The sequence below is a fragment of the Ambystoma mexicanum genome, chromosome 5q (genome assembly GCF_040938575.1).
Source record: "Ambystoma mexicanum isolate Mex_15411 chromosome 5q, UKY_AmexF1_1, whole genome shotgun sequence".
Taxonomy (NCBI): Eukaryota; Metazoa; Chordata; class Amphibia; order Caudata; family Ambystomatidae; genus Ambystoma; species Ambystoma mexicanum.
Window position 1 is genome coordinate 569199999 of NC_090933.1, and position 24744 is coordinate 569224742.

Below are 24744 nucleotides of genomic sequence, written 5' to 3' on the forward strand. Positions count from 1 at the left end.
GGACAAAGACTTATATGTGTAGGATATTTCTCCTCTGTGAAAGATAGTGAGCTAAAGACTCTGGGTAAGGCTCTTGTAACCAGGACTCATGTCTGGCAGAGAGTCTCCCAGGACCGCCCTTGTTATTTGCATATTTCAAGTAACTTTGGGTATCACCCTAAGTTACTAGGGGAATACATACGTGGACCCCTTGCTCACTATTCTTAGAGAGGCACAGCTACACCCTACTGATGAGGTTCAACCAGACCAACACACGTGTCTGCGGTTGCTGTTGGTACTCTTGTTCAGAGGAGAATTGCCTAGCAGTTTGGTGCTGGACTGCCCCAGGGCAGGTCAAAGACTGATATGTGTAGGATATTTCTCCTCTGTGAAAGATAGTGAGCTAAAGACTGTGGGTAAGGCTCTTGTAACCAGGACTCATGTCTGGCACAGAGTCTCCGAGGACCGCCCTTGTTATTTGCATATTTCAAGTAACTTTGGGTATCACCCTAAGTTATTAGGGGAATCCAGACGTGGACCCCTTGCTCACTATTCTTAGAGAGGCACAGCTACTCCCTACTGATGAGGTTTAACCAGAACCAGACCGAAACACGTGTCTGCGGTTGCTGTTGGTACTCTTGTTCAGAGGAGAATTGCCTAGCATTTTGGTTCTGGACTGCCCCAGGGCAGGACAAAGACTTATATGTGTAGGATATTTCTCCTCTGTGAAAAATAGTGAGCTAAAGACTCTGGATAAGGCTCTTGTAACCAGGACTCATGACTGGCAGAGAGTCTCCCAGGACCCCCCTTGTTATTTGCATATTTCAAGTAACTTTGGGTATCACCCTAAGTTACTAGGGGAATCCAGGCATGGACCCCTTGCTCACTATTCTTAGAGAGGCACAGCTACACCCTACTGATGAGGTTCAACCAGACCAAAACACGTGTCTGCGGTTGCTGTTGGTACTCTTGTTCAGAGAAGAATTGCCTAGCATTTTGAGGATGGGCTGCCTGAGGGCAGGCAAAAGACTGATATGTGTAGGATATGTCTCCTTTTTGAAAGATAGTGAGCTAAAGATTCTGGGCAAGGCTCTTGTAACCAGGACTCATGTGTGGCAGAGAGTCTCCCAGGACCCCCCGTGCTATTTGCATATTTCAAGTAACTTTGGGTATCACCATAAGTTATTAGGGGAATCCAGACGTGGACCCCTTGTTCACTATTCTTAGAGAGGCACAGCTACTCACTACTGATGAGGTTTAAATAGAACCAGACCGAAACACGTGTCTGCGGTTGCTGTTGGTACTCTTGTTCAGAGGAGAATTGCCTAGCATTTTGGTGCTGGACTGCCCCAGGGCAGGACACAGACTTATATGTGTGGGATAGTTCTCCTCTGTGCAAGATAGTGAGCTAAAGACTCTGGATAAGGCTCTTGTAACCAGGACTCATGACTGGCAGAGAGTCTCCCAGGACCAACCTTGTTATTTGCATATTTTAAGTAACTTTGGGTATCACCCTAAGTTACTAGGGGAATCCAGGCATGGACCCCTTGCTCACTATTCTTAGAGAGGCACAACTACACCCTACTGAGGAGGTTCAACCAGACCAAAACACGTGTCTGCGGTTGCTGTTGGTACTCTTGTTCAGAGGAGAAATGCCCAGCATTTTGGGGCTGGGCTGCCCCAGGGCAGGCAAAAGACTGATATGTGTAGGATATGTCTCCTCTGTGAAATATAGTGAGCTAAAGATTCTGGGTAAGGCTCTTGTAACCAGGACTCATGTCTGGCAGAGAGACTCCCAGGACCCCCCTTGTTATTTGCATATTTCAAGTAACTTTGAGTATCACCCTAAGTTACTAGGGGAATCCAAACATGGACCCCTGGCTCACTATTCTTAGAGAGGCACAGCTACACCCTACTGATGAGGTTCAACCAGACCGAAACACGTGTCTGGGGTTGCTGTTGGTATTCTTGTTCGGAAGAGAATTGCCTAGCATTTTGGTGCTGGACTGCCCCAAGGCAGGACAAAGACTGATATGTGTATAATATTTCTCCTCTGTGAAAGAAAGTGAGTTAAGACTCTGGGTAAGGCTCTTGTAACCAGGACTCATGTCTGGCAGAGAGTCTCCAAGGACCCCCCTTGTTATTTGCATATTTCAAGTAACTTTCTGTATCACCCTATGTTACTAGGGGAATCCAGATGTGGACCCATTGCTCACTATCCTTAGTGAGGCACAGCTACACCCTTCTGATGAGGTTCAACCAGACCGAAACACGTGTCTGGGGTTGCTGTTGGTAGTCTTGTTCAGAGAAGAATTGCCTAGCATTTTGGTGCTGGACTGCCCCAGGGCAGGGCAAAGACTGATATGTGTAGGATATTTCTCCTTTGTGAAAGATAGTGAGCTAAAGACTCTGGGTAAGGCTCTTGTAACCAGGACTCATGTGTGGCAGAGAGTCTCCCAGGACCCCCCGTGCTATTGGCATATTTCAAGTAACTTTGGGTATCACCCTAAGTTACTAGTGTAATCCAGGCGTGGACCCCTTGAACACTATTCTTGGAGAGGCACAGCTACACCCTACTGATGAGGTTCAACCAGACCGAAACACGTGTCTGCAGTTGCTGTTGGTACTCTTGTTCAGAGGAGAATTGCCTAGCATTTTGGTGCTGGACTGCCCCAGGGCAGGACAAAGACTTATATGTGTAGGATATTTCTCCTCTGTGCAAGATAGTGAGCTAAAGACTCTGGATAAGGCTCTTGTAACCAGTACTCATGACTGGCAGAGAGTCTCCCAGTACCGCCCTTGTTATTTGCATATTTCAATTAACTTTGGGTATCACCCTAAGTTACCAGGGGAATCCAGACATGGACCCCTTGCTCACTATTCTTAGAGAGGCACAGCTACACCCTACTGATGAGGTTCAACCAGACTAAAACACGTGTCTGCGGTTGGTGTTGGTACTATTGTTCAGAGAAGAATTGCCTAGCATATTGGTACTGGACTGCCACAGGGCAGGGCAAAGACTGATATGTGTAGGATAGTTCTCCTCTGTGAAATTTAGTGAGCTAAAGATTCTGGGTAAGGCTCTTGTAACCAGGACTCATGTCTGGCAGAGAGTCTCCCAGGACCCCCCTTGTTATTTGCATATTTCAAGTAACTTTGGGTATCACCCTAAGTTACTAGGGGAATCTAGACGTGGACGCAATGCTCACTATTCTTAGAGAGGAACAGCTACACCCTACTGATGAGGTTCAAAGAGACCAAAACACGTGTCTGCGGTTGGTGTTGGTACTATTGTTCAGAGGAGAACTGCCTAGCATATTGGTGCTGGACTGCCAGAGGGCAGGGCAAAGACTGATATCTGTAGGATATTTCTCCTCTGTGAAAGATAGTGAGCTAAAGACTCTGGGTAAGGCTCTTGTAACCAGGACTCATGTCTGACAGAGAGTCTCCCAGGACCACTCTTGTTATTTGCATTTTTCAAGTAACTTTGGGTATCATCATAAATTACTAGGGAAATCCAGACGTGGACCCCTTGAACACTATTCTTACAGAGGCACAGCTACACCCTACTGATGAGGTTCAACCAATCCGAACCACATGTCTGGGGTTGCTGTTGGTACTCTTGTTCAGAGGAGAATTGCCTAGAATTTTGGTGCTGGACTGCCCCCGGGCAGGACAAAGACTGATATGTGTAGGATATTTCTCCTCTGTGAAAAATAGTGAGCTAAATACTCTGTGTAAAGCTCTTGTAACCAGGACTCATGTCTGGCAGAGAGTCTTCCAAAAGACCCCCCTTGTTATTTGCATATTTCAAGTAACTTTGGGTATCACCCTAAGTTACTGGGGGAATACATACGTGGACCCCTTGCTCACTATTCTTAGCGAGGCACAGCTACACCCTACTGATGAGGTTCAACCAGACCAAAACACGTGTCTGCGGTTGCTGCTGGTACTCTTGTTCAGAGGAAAATTGCCTAGCATTTTGGGGCGGGGCTGCCCCAGGGCAGGCAAAAGACTGATATATGTAGGATATGTCTCCTCTGTGAAAGATAGTGAGCTAAAGATTCTGGGTAAGGCTCTTGTAACCAGGACTCATGTCTGGCAGAGATACTCCCAGGACCCCCCTTGTTCTTTGCATATTTCAAGTAACTTTGGGTATCACCCTAAGTTACTAGGGGAATCCAGACGTGGACCTCTTGCTCACTATTCTTAGAGAGGCACAGCTACACCCTACTGATGAGGTTCAACCAGACCGAAACACGTGTCTGGGGTTGCTGTTGGTATTCTTGTTCAGATGAGAATTGCCTAGCATTTTGGTGCTGGACTGCCCCAGGGCAGGACAAAGACTGATATGTGTAGGACATTTCTCCCTCTGTGAAAGATAGTGAGCTAAAGACTCTGGGTAAGGCTCTTGTAACCAGGACTCATGTGTGGCAGAGAGTCTCCCAGGACCCCCCCGTGCTATTTGCATATTTCAAGTAACTTATCACTCTAAGTTATTAATGGAATCCAGACGTGGATCCTTTGCTCACTATTCTTAGAGAGGCACAGCTACTCCCTACTGATGAGGTTTAACCAGAACCAGACCGAAAAACGTGTCTGCGGTTGCTGTTGGTACTCTTGTTCAGAGGAGAATTGCCTAGCATTTTGGTGCTGGACTGCCCCAGGGCACGGCAGGACAAAGACTTATATGTGTAGGATATTTCTCCTCTGTGCAAGATAGTGAGCTAAAGACTCTGGATAAGGCTCTTGTAACCAGGACTCATAACTGGCAGAGAGTCTCCCAGGACCCCCCTTGTTATTTGCATATTTCAAGTAACTTTGGGTATCACCCTAAGTTACTATGGGAATCCAGGCATGGACCCCTTGCTCACTATTCTTAGAGAGGCACAGCTACACCCTACTGATGAGGTTCAACCAGAACAAAACACGTGTCTGCGGTTGCTGTTGGTACTCTTGTTCAGAGGAGAATTGCCTAGCATTTTGGTGCTGGACTGCCCCAGGGCAGGACAAAGACTGATATGTGTATAACTTTCTCCTCTGTGAAAGATAGTGAGCTAATGACTGTGCGTAAGGCTCTTGTAACCAGGACTCATGTCTGGCAGAGAGTCTCCAAGGACCCCCCTTGTTATTTGCATATTTCAAGTAACTTTGTGTATCACCCTACGTTACTAGGGGAATCCAGATGTCGACCTCTTGCTCACTATTCTTAGTGAGGCACAGCTACAGCGTACTGCTGAGGTTCAACAAGACCGAAACACGTGTCTGGGGTTGCTGTTGGTAGTGTTGTTCAGAGGAGAATTGCCTAGCATTTTGGTGCTGGACTGCCCCAGGGCAGGGCAAAGACTGATATGTGTAGGATATTTCTCCTTTGTGAAAGATAGTGAGCTAAACACTCTGGGTAAGGCTCTTGTAACCAGGACTCATGTCTGGCAGAGAGTTTCCCAGGACCCCGCTTGTTATTTGCATATTTCAAGTAACTTTGGGTAATACCCTAAGTTACTAGGGGAATCCAGACGTGGACCCCTTGCTCACTATTCTTAGAGAGGCAAAGCTACACCCTACTGATGAGGTTCAACCAGACCGAAACACATGTCTGCGGTTGCTGTTGGTACTCTTGTTCAGAGGAGAATTTCCTAGCATTTTGGTGCTGGACTGCTCAAGGGCAAGACAAAGATTGATATGTGTAGGATATTTCTCCTCTGTGAAAGATAGTGAGCTAAAGACTCTGGGTAAGGCTCTTGTAAAAAGGACTCATGTCTGACATAGAGTCTCCCAGGACGCCTCTTGTTATTTGCATATTTCAAGTAATTTTGGGTATCACCATAAATTACTAGGGGAATCCAGAAGTGGACCCCTTCAACACTATTCTTAGAGAGGCACAGCTACACCCTACTGCTGAGGTTCAACCAGACCGAACCACGTGTCTGGGGTTGCTGTTGTTACTCTTGTTCAGAGGAGAATTGCATAGAATGTTGGTGCTGGACTGCCCCAGGGCAGGAAAAAGACTGATATGTGTAGGATATTTCTCCTCTGTGAAAGATAGTGAGCTAAAGACTCTGTGTAAAGCTCTTGTAACCAGGACTCTTGTCTGGCAGAGAGTCTTCCAAAAGACCCCCCTTGTTATTTGCATATTTCAAATAACTTTGGCTATCACCCTAAGTTACTAGGGGAATACAGCCGTGGACCCCTTGCTCACTAATCTTAGAGAGGCACAGCTACACCCTACTGATGAGATTCCACCATACCGAAACACGTGTCTGGGGTTGCTGTTGGTACTCTTCTTCAGAGGAGAATTGCCTAGCATTTTGGTGCTGGTCTGCCCCAGGGCAAGCCAAAGAATGATATGTGTAGGATATGTCTCCTCTGTGAAAGATAGTGAGCTAAAGATTCTGGGTAAGGCTCTTGTAACCAGGACTCATGTTTGGCAGAGAGTCTCCAGGGACCCCCTTTGTTATTTGCATATTTCAATTAACTTTGGGTATTACCCTAAGTTACTAGGGGAATCCAGACGTGGACCCTTTGCACACTATTCTTATAGAGGCACAGCTGCACCCTACTGATGAGATTCAACCAGACCGAAACACGTGTCTGGGGTTGCTGTTGGTATTCTTGTTCAGATGAGAATTGCCTACCATTTTGGTGCTGGACTGCCCCAGGGCAGGACAAAGACTGATATATGTAGGATATTTCTCCTTTGTGAAAGATAGTGAGCTAAAGACTCTGGGTAAATCTCTTGTAACCAGGACTCATGTCCTGCAGAGAGTCTCCCAGGACCCCCCTTGTTATTTGCATAATTCAAGTAAATTTGGGTATCACCCTAAATTACTAGGGGGATCCAGACGTGGACCCCTTGCTCACTATTCTTAGAGAGGCACAGCTACACCATACTGATGAGGTTCGACCAGACCGAAACACGTGTCTGGGGTTGCTGTTGGTATTCTTGTTCGGAGCAGAATTGCCTAGCATTTTGGTTCTGGACTGCCCCAGGGCAGGACAAAGGCTGATATGTGTAGGATATTTCTCCTCTGTGAAAGATAGTGAGCTAAAGACTGTGCGTAAGGCTCTTGTAACCAGGACTCATGTCTGGCAGAGAGTCTCCAAGGACCCCCCTTGTTATTTGCATATTTCAAGTAACTTTGCGTATCACCCTACGTTACTAGGGGAATCCAGATGTCGACCCCTTGCTCACTATTCTTAGTGAGGCACAGCTACACCGTACTGCTGAGGTTCAACAAGACTGAAATACGTGTCTGGGGTTGCTGTTGGTAGTCTTGTTCAGAGGAGAATTGCCTAGCATTTTGGTGCTGGACTGCCCCAGGGCAAGCCGAAGAATGATATGTGTAGGATATGTCTCCTCTGTGAAAGATAGTAAGCTAAAAATTCTGGGTAAGGCTCTTGTAACCAGGACTCATGTTTGGCAGAGAGTCTCCCAGGACCCCCCTTGTTATTTGCATATTTCAATTAACTTTGGGTATTACCCTAAATTACTAGGGGAATCCAGACGTGGACCCTTTGCTCACTATTCTTATGGAGGCAAAGCTACACCATACTGATGAGGTTCGACCAGACCGAAACACGTGTCTGGGGTTGCTGTTGGTATTCTTGTTCGGAGCAGAATTGCCTAGCATTTTGGTTCTGGACTGCCCCAGGGCAGGACAAAGGCTGATATGTGTAGGATATTTCTCTTCTGTGAAAGATAGTGAGCTAAAGACTCTGGGTAAGGCTCTTGTAACCAGGACTTATGTCTGGCAGAGAGTCTCCCAGAACCCCCATTGTTATTTGCATATTTCAAGTAACTTTGGGTATCACTCTAAGTTACTAGGGGAATCCAGACATGGACCTCTTGCTCACCATTCTTAGAGAGGCACAGCTACACCCTACTGATGAGGTTCAACCAGACCGAAACACGTGTCTGGGGTTGCTGTTGGCATTCTTGTTCGGAGCAGAATTGCCTAGCATTTTGGTGCTGGACTGCCCCAGGGCAGGACAAAGACTGATATGTGTATAATATTTCTCCTCTGTGAAAGATAATGCGCTAAAGACTCTGGGTAAGGCTCTTGTAACCAGGACTCATGTCTGGCATAGAGTCTCCCAGGACGCCTCTTGTTATTTGCATATTTCAAGTAACTTTGGGTATCACCATAAATTACTAGGGGAATCCAGAGGTGGACCCCTTGAACACTATTCTTAGAGAGGCACAGCTACACCCTACTGCTGAGGTTCAACCAGACCGAACCACGTGTCTGGGGTTGCTGTTGTTACTCTTGTTCAGAGGAGAATTGCATAGAATGTTGGTGCTGGACTGCCCCAGGGCAGGAAAAAGACTGAAATGTGTAGGATATTTCTCCTCTGTGAAAGATAGTGAGCTAAAGACTCTGTGTAAAGCTCTTGTAACCAGGACTCTTGTCTGGCAGAGAGTCTTCCAAAAGACCCCCCTTGTTATTTGCATATTTCAAATAACTTTGGCTATCACCCTAAGTTACTAGGGGAATACAGCCGTGGACCCCTTGCTCACTAATCTTAGAGAGGCACAGTTACACCCTACTGATGAGGTTCCACCAGACCGAAACACGTGTCTGGGGTTGCTGTTGGTACTCTTCTTCAGAGGAGAATTGCCTAGCATTTTGGTGCTGGTCTGCCCCAGGGCAAGCCAAAGAACGATATGTGTAGGATATGTCTCCTCTTTGAAAGATAGTGAGCTAAAGATTCTGGGTAAGGCTCTTGTAACCAGGACTCATGTTTGGCAGTGAGTCTCCCAGGACCCCCCTTGTTATTTGCATATTTCAATTAACTTTGGGTATTACCCTAAGTTACTAGGGGAATCCAGACGTGGACCCTTTGCACACTATTCTTATAGAGGCACAGCTGCACCCTACTGATGAGATTCAACCAGACCGAAACACGTGTCTGGGGTTGCTGTTGGTATTCTTGTTCAGATGAGAATTGCCTAGCATTTTGGTGCTGGACTGCCCCAGGGCAGGACAAAGACTGATATATGTAGGATATTTCTCCTTTGTGAAAGATAGTGAGCTAAAGACTCTGGGTAAGGCTCTTGTAACCAGGACTCATGTCCTGCAGAGAGTCTCCCAGGACCCCCCTTGTTATTTGCATATTTCAATTAACTTTGGGTATTACCCTAAATTACTAGGGGAATCCAGACGTGGACCCTTTGCTCACTATTCTTATGGAGGCAAAGCTACACCATACTGATGAGGTTCGACCAGACCGAAACACGTGTCTGGGGTTGCTGTTGGTATTCTTGTTCGGAGCAGAATTGCCTAGCATTTTGGTTCTGGACTGCCCCAGGGCAGGACAAAGGCTGATATGTGTAGGATATTTCTCTTCTGTGAAAGATAGTGAGCTAAAGACTCTGGGTAAGGCTCTTGTAACCAGGACTTATGTCTGGCAGAGAGTCTCCCAGAACCCCCATTGTTATTTGCATATTTCAAGTAACTTTGGGTATCACTCTAAATTACTAGGGGAATCCAGACATGGACCTCTTGCTCACCATTCTTAGAGAGGCACAGCTACACCCTACTGATGAGGTTCAACCAGACCGAAACACGTGTCTGGGGTTGCTGTTGGCATTCTTGTTCGGAGCAGAATTGCCTAGCATTTTGGTGCTGGACTGCCCCAGGGCAGGACAAAGACTGATATGTGTATAATATTTCTCCTCTGTGAAAGATAATGCGCTAAAGACTCTGGGTAAGGCTCTTGTAACCAGGACTCATGTCTGGCAGAGAGTCTCCCTGGACCCCGCTTGTTATTTGCATATTTCAAGTAACTTTGGGTAATACCCTAAGTTACTAGGGGAATCCAGACGTGGACCCCTTGCTCACGATTCTTAGAGAGGCAAAGCTACACCCTACTGATGAGGTTCAACCAGACCGAAACACATGTCTGCGGTTGCTGTTGGTACTCTTGTTCAGAGGAGAATTTCCTAGCATTTTGGTGCTGGACTGCTCAAGGGCAAGACAAAGATTGATATGTGTAGGATATTTCTCCTCTGTGAAAGATAGTGAGCTAAAGACTCTGGGTAAGGCTCTTGCAAAAAGGACTCATGTCTGACATAGAGTCTCCCAGGACGCCTCTTGTTATTTGCATATTTCAAGTAACTTTGGGTATCACCATAAATTACTAGGGGAATCCAGAGGTGGACCCCTTGAACACTATTCTTAGAGAGGCACAGCTACACCCTACTGCTGAGGTTCAACCAGACCGAACCACGTGTCTGGGGTTGCTGTTGTTACTCTTGTTCAGAGGAGAATTGCATAGAATGTTGGTGCTGGACTGCCCCAGGGCAGGAAAAAGACTGATATGTGTAGGATATTTCTCCTCTGTGAAAGATAGTGAGCTAAAGACTCTGTGTAAAGCTCTTGTAACCAGGACTCTTGTCTGGCAGAGAGTCTTCCAAAAGACCCCCCTTGTTATTTGCATATTTCAAATAACTTTGGCTATCACCCTAAGTTACTAGGGGAATACAGCCGTGGACCCCTTGCTCACTAATCTTAGAGAGGCACAGTTACACCCTACTGATGAGGTTCCACCAGACCGAAACACGTGTCTGGGGTTGCTGTTGGTACTCTTCTTCAGAGGAGAATTGCCTAGCATTTTGGTGCTGGTCTGCCCCAGGGCAAGCCAAAGAACGATATGTGTAGGATATGTCTCCTCTGTGAAAGATAGTGAGCTAAAGATTCTGGGTAAGGCTCTTGTAACCAGGACTCATGTTTGGCAGTGAGTCTCCCAGGACCCCCCTTGTTATTTGCATATTTCAATTAACTTTGGGTATTACCCTAAGTTACTAGGGGAATCCAGACGTGGACCCTTTGCACACTATTCTTATAGAGGCACAGCTGCACCCTACTGATGAGATTCAACCAGACCGAAACACGTGTCTGGGGTTGCTGTTGGTATTCTTGTTCAGATGAGAATTGCCTAGCATTTTGGTGCTGGACTGCCCCAGGGCAGGACAAAGACTGATATATGTAGGATATTTCTCCTTTGTGAAAGATAGTGAGCTAAAGACTCTGGGTAAGGCTCTTGTAACCAGGACTCATGTCCTGCAGAGAGTCTCCCAGGACCCCCCTTGTTATTTGCATAACTCAAGTAAATTTGGGTATCACCCTAAATTACTAGGGGGATCCAGACGTGGACCCCTTGCTCACTATTCTTAGAGAGGCACAGCTACACCATACTAATGAGGTTCGACCAGACCGAAACACGTGTCTGGGGTTGCTGTTGGTATTCTTGTTCGGAGCAGAATTGCCTAGCATTTTGGTTCTGGACTGCCCCAGGGCAGGACAAAGGCTGATATGTGTAGGATATTTCTCCTCTGTGAAAGATAGTGAGCTAAAGACTCTGGGTAAGGCTCTTGTAACCAGGACTTATGTCTAGCAGAGAGTCTCCCAGAACCCCCATTGTTATTTACATATTTCAAGTAACTTTGGGTATCACTCTAAGTTACTAGGGGAATCCAGACATGGACCTCTTGCTCACCATTCTTAGAGAGGCACAGCTACACCCTACTGATGAGGTTCAACCAGACCGAAACATGTGTCTGGGGTTGCTGTTGGCATTCTTGTTCGGAGCAGAATTGCCTAGCATTTTGGTGCTGGACTGCCCCAGGGCAGGACAAAGACTGATATGTGTATAATATTTCTCCTCTGTGAAAGATAATGCGCTAAAGACTCTGGGTAAGGCTCTTGTAACCAGGACTCATGTCTGGCAGAGAGTCTCCCTGGACCCCCTTTGTTATTTGCATATTTCAAGTAACTTTGGGTATCACCCTACATTACTAGGGGAATCCAGATGTGGACCCCTTGCTTACTAGTCTTAGTGAGGCACAGCTACACCCTACCAATGAGGTTCAACCAGACCGAAACACGTGTATGGGCTTGCTGTTGGTAGTCTTGTTCAGAGGAGAATTGCCTAGCATTTTGGTGCTGGACAGCCCCAGGGCAGGACAAATACTGATATGTGTAGGATATTTCTCCTTTGTGAAAGATAGTGAGCTAAAGACTCTGGGTAAGGCTCTTGTAACCAGGACTCATGTCTGGCAGAGAGTCTCCCAGGACCCCCCTTGTTATTTGCATATTTCAAGTAACTTTGATTATCACCCTAAATTACTAGGGGGATCCAGACGTTGACCCCTTGTTCACTATTCTTAGAGAGGCACAGCTACAACCTACTGATGAGGTTCCACCAGACCGAAACACGTGTCTGGGGTTGCTATTTGTATTCTTGTTCGGAGGAGAATTGCCTAGCATTTTGGTGCTGGACTGCCCCAGGGCAGGACAAAGACTGATATGTGTAGGATATTTCTCCTTTGTGAAAGATAGTGAGCTAAAGACTCTGGGTAAGGCTCTTGTAACCAGGACTCATGTCCTGCAGAGAGTCTCCCAGGACCCCCCTTGTTATTTGCATAATTCAAGTAAATTTGGGTATCACCCTAAATTACTAGGGGGATCCAGACGTGGACCCCTTGCTCACTATTCTTAGAGAGGCACAGCTACACCACACTGATGAGGTTCGACCAGACCGAAACACGTGTCTGGGGTTGCTGTTGGTATTCTTTTTCGGAGGAGAATTGCCTAGCATTTTGGTGCTGGACTGCCCCAGGTCTGGACAAAGACTGATATGTGTACGATATTTCTCCTCTGTGAAAGATAGTGAGCTAAATACTCTGGGTAAGGCTCTTTTAACCAGGACTCATGTCTGGCAGAGAGTCTCCCAGAACCCCTCTTGTTATTTGCATATTTCAAGTAACTTTGGGTGACACCCTAAATTACTAGGGGAAAACAGACGTGGACCCCTTGCTCACTACTCTTAGAGAGGCACAGCTACACCCTACTGATGAGGTTCAACCAGACCAAAACACTTGTCTGGGGTTACTGATGGTACTCTTGTTCAGAGGAGAATTGTCTAATATTTTGGTGCTGGACTGCCCCAGGACAGGACAAAGACTGATATGTGTAGGCTATTTCTCCTTTGTGAAAGATCGTGAGCTAAAGACTCTGTGTAAGGCTCTTGTAACCAGGACTCATGTCTGGCAGAGAGTCTCCCAGGACACCCCTTGTTATTTGCATATTTCAAGTAACTTTGGGTATCACCCTAAATTACCAGGGGAATCCAGACGTGGACCCCTTGCTCACTATTCTTAGAGAGGCACAGCTACACCATACTGATGAGGTTCGACCTGACCGAAACACGTGTCTGCGGTTGCTGTTGGTACTCTTGTTCAGAGGAGAATTGCCTAGCATTTTAGTGCTGGACTGCCCCAGGGCAGGACAAAGACTGATATGTGTATAATATTTCTCCTCTGTGAAAGATAGTGAGCTAAAGACTCTGGGTAAGGCTCTTGTAACCAGGACTCATGTCTGGTAGAGAGTCTCCCTGGACCCCCTTTGTTATTTGCATATTTCAAGTAACTTTGTGTATCACCCTAAGTTACCAGGGGAATCCAGACATGGACCCCTTGCTCACTATTCTTAGAGAGGCACAGCTACACCCTACTGATGATGTCAACCAGACCAAAAAACGTGTCTGCGGTTGGTGTTGGTACTATTGTTCAGAGGAGAATTGCCTAGCATATAGGTGCTGGACTGCCCCAGGGCAGGACAAAGACTGATATGTGTAGGATATTTCTCCTTTGTGAAAGATAGTAAGCTAAAGACTCTGGGTAAGGCTCTTGTAACCAGGACTCATGTCTGGCAGAGAGTCTCCCAGGACCCCCTTGTTATTTGCATGTTTCAAGTAATTTTGGGTATCACCCTAAGTTACTAGGGGAATCTAGACGTGGACGCAATGCTCACTATTCTTAGAGAGGCACAGCTACACCCTACTGATGAGGTTCAACCAGACCGAAACAAGTGTCTGGGGTTGCTGTTGGTATACTTGTTCAGATGAGAATTCCCTAGCATTTTGGTGCTGGACTGCCCCAGGGCAGGACAAAGACTGATATGTGTAGGATATTTCTCCTCTGTGAAAGATAGTGAGCTAAAGACTCTGGGTAAGGCTCTTGTAACCAGGACTCATGTCTGACAGAGAGTCTCCCAGGACCCCTCTTGTTATTTGCATTTTTCAAGTAACTTTGGGTATCACCATAAATTACTAGGGGAATCCAGATGTGGACCCCTTGAACACTATTCTTAGAGAGGCACAGCTACACCCTACTGATGAGGTTCAACCAATCCGAACCACATGTCTGGGGTTGCTGTTGGTACTCTTGTTCAGAGGAGAATTGCCTAGAATTTTGGTGCTGGACTGCCCCCGGGCAGGACAGAGACTGATATGTGTAGCATATTTCTCCTCTGTGAAAGATAGGGAGCTAAAGACTCTGGGTAAGGCTCTTGTAACCAGGACTCATGTCTGACAGAGAGTCTCCCAGGACCCATCTTGTTATTTGCATTTTTCAAGTAACTTTGGGTATCACCATAAATTACTAGGGGAATCCAGACGTGGACCCCTTGAACACTATTCTTAGAGAGGCACAGCTACACCCTACTGATGAGGTTCAACCAATCCGAACCACATGTCTGGGGTTGCTGTTGGTACTCTTGTTCAGAGGAGAATTGCCTAGAATTTTGGTGCTGGACTGCCCCCGGGCAGGACAGAGACTGATATGTGTAGCATATTTCTCCTCTGTGAAAAATAGTGAGCTAAATACTCTTGGTAAGGCTCTTGTAACCAGGACTCATGTGTGGCAGAGAGTCTCGCAGGACCCCCCGTGCTATTGGCATATTTCAAGTAACTTTGGGTATCACCCTAAGTTACTAGTGGAATCCAGGTGTGGACCCCTTGAACACTATTCTTGGTGAGGCACAGCTACACCCTACTGATGAGGTTCAACCAGACCGAAACACGTGTCTGCGGTTGCTGCTGGTACTCTTGTTCAGAGGAGAATTGCCTAGCATTTTGGTGCTGGACTGCCCCAGGGCAGGACAAAGACTTATATGTGTAGGATATTTCTCCTCTGTGCAAGATAGTGAGCTAAAGACTCTGGATAAGGCTCTTGTAACCAGTACTCATGACTGGCAGAGAGTCTCCCAGGACCCCCCTTGTTATTTTCATATTTCAAGTAACTTTGGGTATCACCCTAAGTTACTAGGGGAATCCAGGCATGGGCCCCTTGCTCACTATTCTTAGAGAGGCACAGCACAGCTGCTGTTGGTACTCTTGGTCAGGGGAGAATTGCCTAGCAGTTTGGTGCTGGACTGCCCCAGGGCAGGACAAAGACTGATATGTGTAGGATATTTCTCCTCTGTGAACGATAGTGAGCTAAAGACTCTGGGTAAGGCTCTTGTAACCAGGACTCATGTCTGGCAGAGAGTCTCCCAGTACCGCCCTTGTTATTTGCATATTTCAAGTAACTTTGGGTATCACCCTAAGTTACCAGGGGAATCCAGACATGGACCCCTTGCTCACTATTCTTAGAGAGGCACAGCTACACCCTACTGATGAGGTTCAACCAGACCAAAACACGTGTCTGCGGTTGATGTTGGTACTATTGTTCAGAGGAGAATTGCCTAGCATATTGGTGCTGGACTGCCACAGGGCAGGGCAAAGACTGATATGTGTAGGATATTTCTCCTCTGTGAAATTTAGTGAGCTAAAGATTCTGGGTAAGGCTCTTGTAACCAGGACTCATGTCTGGCAGAGAGTCTCCCAGGACCCCCCTTGTTATTTGCATATTTCAAGTAACTTTGGGTATCACCCTAAGTTACTAGGGGAATCTAGACGTGGACGCAATGCTCACTATTCTTAGAGAGGAACAGCTACACCCTACTGATGAGGTTCAAAGAGACCAAAACACGTGTCTGCGGTTGGTGTTGGTACTATTGTTCAGAGGAGAACTGCCTAGCATATTGGTGCTGGACTGCCACAGGGCAGGGCAAAGACTGATATCTGTAGGATATTTCTCCTCTGTGAAAGATAGTGAGCTAAAAACTCTGGGTGAGGCTCTTGTAACCAGGACTCATGTCTGACAGAGAGTCTCCCAGGACCACTCTTGTTATTTGCATTTTTCAAGTAACTTTGGGTATCATCATAAATTACTAGGGAAATCCAGACGTGGACCCCTTGAACACTATTCTTACAGAGGCACAGCTACACCCTACTGATGAGGTTCAACCAATCCGAACCACATGTCTGGGGTTGCTGTTGGTACTCTTGTTCAGAGGAGAATTGCCTAGAATTTTGGTGCTGGACTGCCCCCGGGCAGGACAGAGACTGATATGTGTAGGATATTTCTCCTCTGTGAAAAATAGTGAGCTAAATACTCTGTGTAAAGCTCTTGTAACCAGGACTCATGTCTGGCAGAGAGTCTTCCAAAAGACCCCCCTTGTTATTTGCATATCTCAAGTAACTTTGGGTATCACCCTAAGTTATTGGGGGAATACATACGTGGACCCCTTGCTCACTATTCTTAGCGAGGCACAGCTACACCCTACTGATGAGGTTCAACCAGACCAAAACACGTGTCTGCGGTTGCTGTTGGTACTCTTGTTCAGAGGAGAATTGCCTAGCATTTTGGGGCTGGGCTGCCCCAGGGCAGGCAAAAGACTGATATATGTAGGATATGTCTCCTCTGTGAAAGATAGTGAGCTAAAGATTCTGGGTAAGGCTCTTGTAACCAGGACTCATGTCTGGCAGAGATACTCCCAGGACCCCCCTTGTTCTTTGCATATTTCAAGTAACTTTGGGTATCACCCTAAGTTACTAGGGGAATCCAGACGTGGACCTCTTGCTCACTATTCTTAGAGATGCACAGCTACACCCTACTGATGAGGTTCTACCAGACCGAAACACGTGTCTGGGGTTGCTGTTGGTATTCTTTTTCAGATGAGAATTGCCTAGCATTTTGGTGCTGGACTGCCCCAGGGCAGGACAAAGACTGATATGTGTAGGATATTTCTCCCTCTGTGAAAGATAGTGAGCTAAAGACTCTGGGTAAGGCTCTTGTAACCAGGACTCATGTGTGGCAGAGAGTCTCCCAGGACCCCCCCGTGCTATTTGCATATTTCAAGTAACTTATCACTCTAAGTTATTAATGGAATCCAGACGTGGATCCCTTGCTCACTATTCTTAGAGAGGCACAGCTACTCCCTACTGATGAGGTTTAACCAGAACCAGACCGAAAAACGTGTCTGCGGTTGCTGTTGGTACTCTTGTTCAGAGGAGAATTGCCTAGCATTTTGGTGCTGGACTGGCCCAGGGCAGGGCAGGAAAAAGACTTATATGTGTAGGATATTTCTCCTCTGTGCAAGATAGTGAGCTAAAGACTCTGGATAAGGCTCTTGTAACCAGGACTCATGACTGGCAGAGAGTCTCCCAGGACCCCCCTTGTTATTTGCATATTTCAAGTAACTTTGGGTATCACCCTAAGTTACTATGGGAATCCAGGTGTGGACCCCTTGAACACTATTCTTGGTGAGGCACAGCTACACCCTACTGATGAGGTTCAACCAGACCGAAACACGTGTCTGCGGTTGCTGCTGGTACTCTTGTTCAGAGGAGAATTGCCTAGCATTTTGGTGCTGGACTGCCCCAGGGCAGGACAAAGACTTATATGTGTAGGATATTTCTCCTCTGTGCAAGATAGTGAGCTAAAGACTCTGGATAAGGCTCTTGTAACCAGTACTCATGACTGGCAGAGAGTCTCCCAGGACCCCCCTTGTTATTTTCATATTTCAAGTAACTTTGGGTATCACCCTAAGTTACTAGGGGAATCCAGGCATGGGCCCCTTGCTCACTATTCTTAGAGAGGCACAGCTACACCCTACTGATGAGGTTCAACCAGACCGAAACACGTGTCTGCGGTTGCTGTTGGTACTCTTGGTCAGGGGAGAATTGCCTAGCAGTTTGGTGCTGGACTGCCCCAGGGCAGGACAAAGACTGATATGTGTAGGATATTTCTCCTCTGTGAACGATAGTGAGCTAAAGACTCTGGGTAAGGCTCTTGTAACCAGGACTCATGTCTGGCAGAGAGTCTCCCAGTACCGCCCTTGTTATTTGCATATTTCAAGTAACTTTGGGTATCACCCTAAGTTACCAGGGGAATCCAGACATGGACCCCTTGCTCACTATTCTTAGAGAGGCACAGCTACACCCTACTGATGAGGTTCAACCAGACCAAAACACGTGTCTGCGGTTGATGTTGGTACTATTGTTCAGAGGAGAATTGCCTAGCATATTGGTGCTGGACTGCCACAGGGCAGGGCAAAGACTGATATGTGTAGGATATTTCTCCTCTGTGAAATTTAGTGAGCTAAAGATTCTGGGTAAGGCTCTTGTAACCAGGACTCATGTCTGGCAGAGAGTCTCCCAGGACCCCCCTTGTTATTTGCATATTTCAAGTAACTTTGGGTATCACCCTAAGTTACTAGGGGAATCTAGACGTGGACGCAATGCTCACTATTCTTAGAGAGGAACAGCTACACCCTACTGATGAGGTTCAAAGAGACCAAAACACGTGTCTGCGGTTGGTGTTGGTACTATTGTTCAGAGGAGAACTGCCTAGCATATTGGTGCTGGACTGCCACAGGGCAGGGCAAAGACTGATATCTGTAGGATATTTCTCCTCTGTGAAAGATAGTGAGCTAAAAACTCTGGGTGAGGCTCTTGTAACCAGGACTCATGTCTGACAGAGAGTCTCCCAGGACCACTCTTGTTATTTGCATTTTTCAAGTAACTTTGGGTATCATCATAAATTACTAGGGAAATCCAGACGTGGACCCCTTGAACACTATTCTTACAGAGGCACAGCTACACCCTACTGATGAGGTTCAACCAATCCGAACCACATGTCTGGGGTTGCTGTTGGTACTCTTGTTCAGAGGAGAATTGCCTAGAATTTTGGTGCTGGACTGCCCCCGGGCAGGACAGAGACTGATATGTGTAGGATATTTCTCCTCTGTGAAAAATAGTGAGCTAAATACTCTGTGTAAAGCTCTTGTAACCAGGACTCATGTCTGGCAGAGAGTCTTCCAAAAGACCCCCCTTGTTATTTGCATATCTCAAGTAACTTTGGGTATCACCCTAAGTTATTGGGGGAATACATACGTGGACCCCTTGCTCACTATTCTTAGCGAGGCACAGCTACACCCTACTGATGAGGTTCAACCAGACCAAAACACGTGTCTGCGGTTGCTGTTGGTACTCTTGTTCAGAGGAGAATTGCCTAGCATTTTGGGGCTGGGCTGCCCCAGGGCAGGCAAAAGACTGATATATGTAGGATATGTCTCCTCTGTGAAAGATAGTGAGCTAAAGATTCTGGGTAAGGCTCTTGTAACCAGGACTCATGTCTGGCAGAGATACTCCCAGGACCCCCCTTGTTCTTTGCATATTTCAAGTAACTTTGGGTATCACCCTAAGTTACTAGGGGAATCCAGACGTGGACCTCCTGCTCACTATTCTTAGAGATGCACAGCTACACCCTACTGATGAGGTTCTACCAGACCGAAACACGTGTCTGGGGTTGCTGTTGGTATTCTTTTTCAGATGAGAATTGCCTAGCATTTTGGTGCTGGACTGCCCCAGGGCAGGACAAAGACTGATATGTGTAGGATATTTCTCCCTCTGTGAAAGATAGTGAGCTAAAGACTCTGGGTAAGGCTCTTGTAACCAGGACTCATGTGTGGCAGAGAGTCTCCCAGGACCCCCCCGTGCTATTTGCATATTTCAAGTAACTTATCACTCTAAGTTATTAATGGAATCCAGACGTGGATCCCTTGCTCACTATTCTTAGAGAGGCACAGCTACTCCCTACTGATGAGGTTTAACCAGAACCAGACCGAAAAACGTGTCTGCGGTTGCTGTTGGTACTCTTGTTCAGAGGAGAATTGCCTAGCATTTTGGTGCTGGACTGGCCCAGGGCAGGCCAGGAAAAAGACTTATATGTGTAGGATATTTCTCCTCTGTGCAAGATAGTGAGCTAAAGACTCTGGATAAGGCTCTTGTAACCAGGACTCATGACTGGCAGAGAGTCTCCCAGGACCCCCCTTGTTATTTGCATATTTCAAGTAACTTTGGGTATCACCCTAAGTTACTATGGGAATCCAGGCATGGACCCCTTGCTCACTATTCTTAGAGAGGCACAGCTACACCCTACTGATGAGGTTCAACCAGAACAAAACACGTGTCTGCGGTTGCTGTTGGTACTCTTGTTCAGAGGAGAATTGCCTAGCATTTTGGTGCTGGACTGCCCCAGGGCAGGACAAAGACTGATATGTGTATAATTTTCTCCTCTGTGAAAGATAGTGAGCTAAAGACTGTGCGTAAGGCTCTTGTAACCAGGACTCATGTCTGGCAGAGAGTCTCCAAGGACCCCCCTTGTTATTTGCATATTTCAAGTAACTTTGTGTATCACCCTACGTTACTAGGGGAATCCAGATGTCGACCCCTTGCTCACTATTCTTAGTGAGGCACAGCTACACCGTACTGCTGAGGTTCAACAAGACCGAAACACGTGTCTGGGGTTGCTGTTGGTAGTCTTGTTCAGAGGAGAATTGCCTAGCATTTTGGTGCTGGACTGCCCCAGGGCAGGGCAAAGACTGATATGTGTAGGATATTTCTCCTTTGTGAAAGATAGTGAGCTAAACACTCTGGGTAAGGCTCTTGTAACCAGAACTCATGTCTGGCAGAGAGTTTCCCAGGACCCCGCTTGTTATTTGCATATTTCAAGTAACTTTGGGTAATACCCTAAGTTACTAGGGGAATCCAGATGTGGACCCCTTGCTCACTATTCTTAGAGAGGCAAAGCTACACCCTACTGATGAGGTTCAACCAGACAGAAACACATGTCTGCGGTTGCTGTTGGTACTCTTGTTCAGAGGAGAATTTCCTAGCATTTTGGTGCTGGACTGCTCAAGGGCAAGACAAAGATTGATATGTGTAGGATATTTCCCCTCTGTGAAAGATAGTGAGCTAAAGACTCTGGGTAAGGCTCTTGTAAAAAGGACTCATGTCTGACATAGAGTCTCCCAGGACGCCTCTTGTTATTTGCATATTTCAAGTAACTTTGGGTATCACCATAAATTACTAGGGGAATCCAGAAGTGGACCCCTTGAACACTATTCTTAGAGAGGCACAGCTACACCCTACTGCTGAGGTTCAACCAGACCGAACCACGTGTCTGGGGTTGCTGTTGTTACTCTTGTTCAGAGGAGAATTGCATAGAATGTTGGTGCTGGACTGCCCCAGGGCAAGCCGAAGAATGATATGTGTAGGATATGTCTCCTCTGTGAAAGATAGTGAGCTAAAGATTCTGGGTAAGGCTCTTGTATCCAGGACTCATGTTTGGCAGAGAGTCTCCCAGGACCCCCCTTGTTATTTGCATATTTCAATTAACTTTGGGTATTACCCTAAATTACTAGGGGAATCCAGACGTGGACCCTTTGCTCACTATTCTTATGGAGGCAAAGCTACACCATACTGATGAGGTTCGACCAGACCGAAACACGTATCTGGGGTTGCTGTTGGTATTCTTGTTCGGAGCAGAATTGCCTAGCATTTTGGTGCTGGACTGCCCCAGGGCAGGACAAAGACTGATATGTGTATAATATTTCTCCTCTGTGAAAGATAATGCGCTAAAGACTCTGGGTAAGGCTCTTGTAACCAGGACTCATGTCTGGCAGAGAGTCTCCCTGGACCCCGCTTGTTATTTGCATATTTCAAGTAACTTTCGGTAATACCCTAAGTTACTAGGGGAATCCAGACGTGGACCCCTTGCTCACTATTCTTAGAGAGGCAAAGCTACACCCTACTGATGAGGTTCAACCAGAACGAAACACATGTCTGCGGTTGCTGTTGGTACTCTTGTTCAGAGGAGAATTTCCTAGCATTTTGGTGCTGGACTGCTCAAGGGCAAGACAAAGATTGATATGTGTAGGATATTTCTCCTCTGTGAAAGATAATGCGCTAAAGACTCTGGGTAAGGCTCTTGTAACCAGGACTCATGTCTGGCAGAGAGTCTCCCTGGACCCCGCTTGTTATTTGCATATTTCAAGTAACTTTGGGTAATACCCTAAGTTACTAGGGGAATCCAGGCATGGGCCCCTTGCTCACTATTCTTAGAGAGGCACAGCTACACCCTACTGATGAGGTTCAACCAGACCGAAACACGTGTCTGCGGTTGCTGTTGGTACTCTTGGTCAGGGGAGAATTGCCTAGCAGTTTGGTGCTGGACTGCCCCAAGGCAGGACAAAGACTGATATGTGTAGGATATTTCTCCTCTGTGAACGATAGTGAGCTAAAGACTCTGGGTAAGGCTCTTGTAACCAGGACTCATGTCTGGCAGAGAGTCTCCCAGTACCGCCCTTGTTATTTGCATATTTCAAGTAACTTTGGGTATCACCCTAAGTTACCAGGGGAATCCAGACATGGACCCCTGGCTCACTATTCTTAGAGAGGCACAGCTACACCCTACTGATGAGGTTCAACCAGACCAAAACACGTGTCTGCGGTTGGTGTTGGTACTATTGTTCAGAGGAGAATTGCCTAGCATATTGGTGCTGGACTGCCACAGGGCAGGGCAAAGACTGATATGTGTAGGATATTTCTCCTCTGTGAAATTTAGTGAGCTAAAGATTCTGGGTAAGGCTCTTGTAACCAGGACTCATGTCTGGCAGAGAGTCTCCCAGGACCCCCCTTGTTATTTGCATATTTCAAGTAACTTTGGGTATCACCCTAAGTTACTAGGGGAATCTAGACGTGGACGCAATGCTCACTATTCTTAGAGAGGAACAGCTACACCCTACTGATGAGGTTCAAAGAGACCAAAACACGTGTCTGCGGTTGGTGTTGGTACTATTGTTCAGAGGAGAACTGCCTAGCATATTGGTGCTGGACTGCCACAGGGCAGGGCAAAGACTGATATCTGTAGGATATTTCTCCTCTGTGAAAGATAGTGAGCTAAAGACTCTGGGTAAGGCTCTTGTAACCGGGACTCATGTCTGACAGAGAGTCTCCCAGGACCACTCTTGTTATTTGCATTTTTCAAGTAACTTTGGGTATCATCATAAATTACTAGGGAAATCCAGACGTGGACCCCTTGAACACTATTCTTACAGAGGCACAGCTACACCCTACTGATGAGGTTCAACCAATCCGAACCACATGTCTGGGGTTGCTGTTGGTACTCTTGTTCAGAGGAGAATTGCCTAGAATTTTGGTGCTGGACTGCCCCCGGGCAGGACAGAGACTGATATGTGTAGGATATTTCTCCTCTGTGAAAAATAGTGAGCTAAATACTCTGTGTAAAGCTCTTGTAACCAGGACTCATGTCTGGCAGAGAGTCTTCCAAAAGACCCCCCTTGTTATTTGCATATTTCAAGTAACTTTGGGTATCACCCTAAGTTACTGGGGGAATACATACGTGGACCCCTTGCTCACTATTCTTAGCGAGGCACAGCTACACCCTACTGATGAGGTTCAACCAGACCAAAACACGTGTCTGCGGTTGCTGTTGGTACTCTTGTTCAGAGGAGAATTGCCTAGCATTTTGGGGCTGGGCTGCCCCAGGGCAGGCAAAAGACTGATATATGTAGGATATGTCTCCTCTGTGAAAGATAGTGAGCTAAAGATTCTGGGTAAGGCTCTTGTAACCAGGACTCATGTCTGGCAGAGATACTCCCAGGACCCCCCTTGTTCTTTGCATATTTCAAGTAACTTTGGGTATCACCCTAAGTTACTAGGGGAATCCAGACGTGGACCTCTTGCTCACTATTCTTAGAGATGCACAGCTACACCCTACTGATGAGGTTCTACCAGACCGAAACACGTGTCTGGGGTTGCTGTTGGTATTCTTTTTCAGATGAGAATTGCCTAGCATTTTGGTGCTGGACTGCCCCAGGGCAGGACAAAGACTGATATGTGTAGGACATTTCTCCCTCTGTGAAAGATAGTGAGCTAAAGACTCTGGGTAAGGCTCTTGTAACCAGGACTCATGTGTGGCAGAGAGTCTCCCAGGACCCCCCGTGCTATTTGCATATTTCAAGTAACTTATCACTCTAAGTTATTAATGGAATCCAGACGTGGATCCCTTGCTCACTATTCTTAGAGAGGCACAGCTACTCCCTACTGATGAGGTTTAACCAGAACCAGACCGAAAAACGTGTCTGCGGTTGCTGTTGGTACTCTTGTTCAGAGGAGAATTGCCTAGCATTTTGGTGCTGGACTGGCCCAGGGCAGGGCAGGAAAAAGATTTATATGTGTAGGATATTTCTCCTCTGTGCAAGATAGTGAGCTAAAGACTCTGGATAAGGCTCTTGTAACCAGGACTCATGACTGGCAGAGAGTCTCCCAGGACCCCCCTTGTTATTTGCATATTTCAAGTAACTTTGGGTATCACCCTAAGTTACTATGGGAATCCAGGCATGGACCCCTTGCTCACTATTCTTAGAGAGGCACAGCTACACCCTACTGATGAGGTTCAACCAGAACAAAACACGTGTCTGCGGTTGCTGTTGGTACTCTTGTTCAGAGGAGAATTGCCTAGCATTTTGGTGCTGGACTGCCCCAGGGCAGGACAAAGACTGATATGTGTATAATTTTCTCCTCTGTGAAAGATAGTGAGCTAAAGACTGTGCGTAAGGCTCTTGTAACCAGGACTCATGTCTGGCAGAGAGTCTCCAAGGACCCCCCTTGTTATTTGCATATTTCAAGTAACTTTGTGTATCACCCTACGTTACTAGGGGAATCCAGATGTCGACCCCTTGCTCACTATTCTTAGTGAGGCACAGCTACACCGTACTGCTGAGGTTCAAC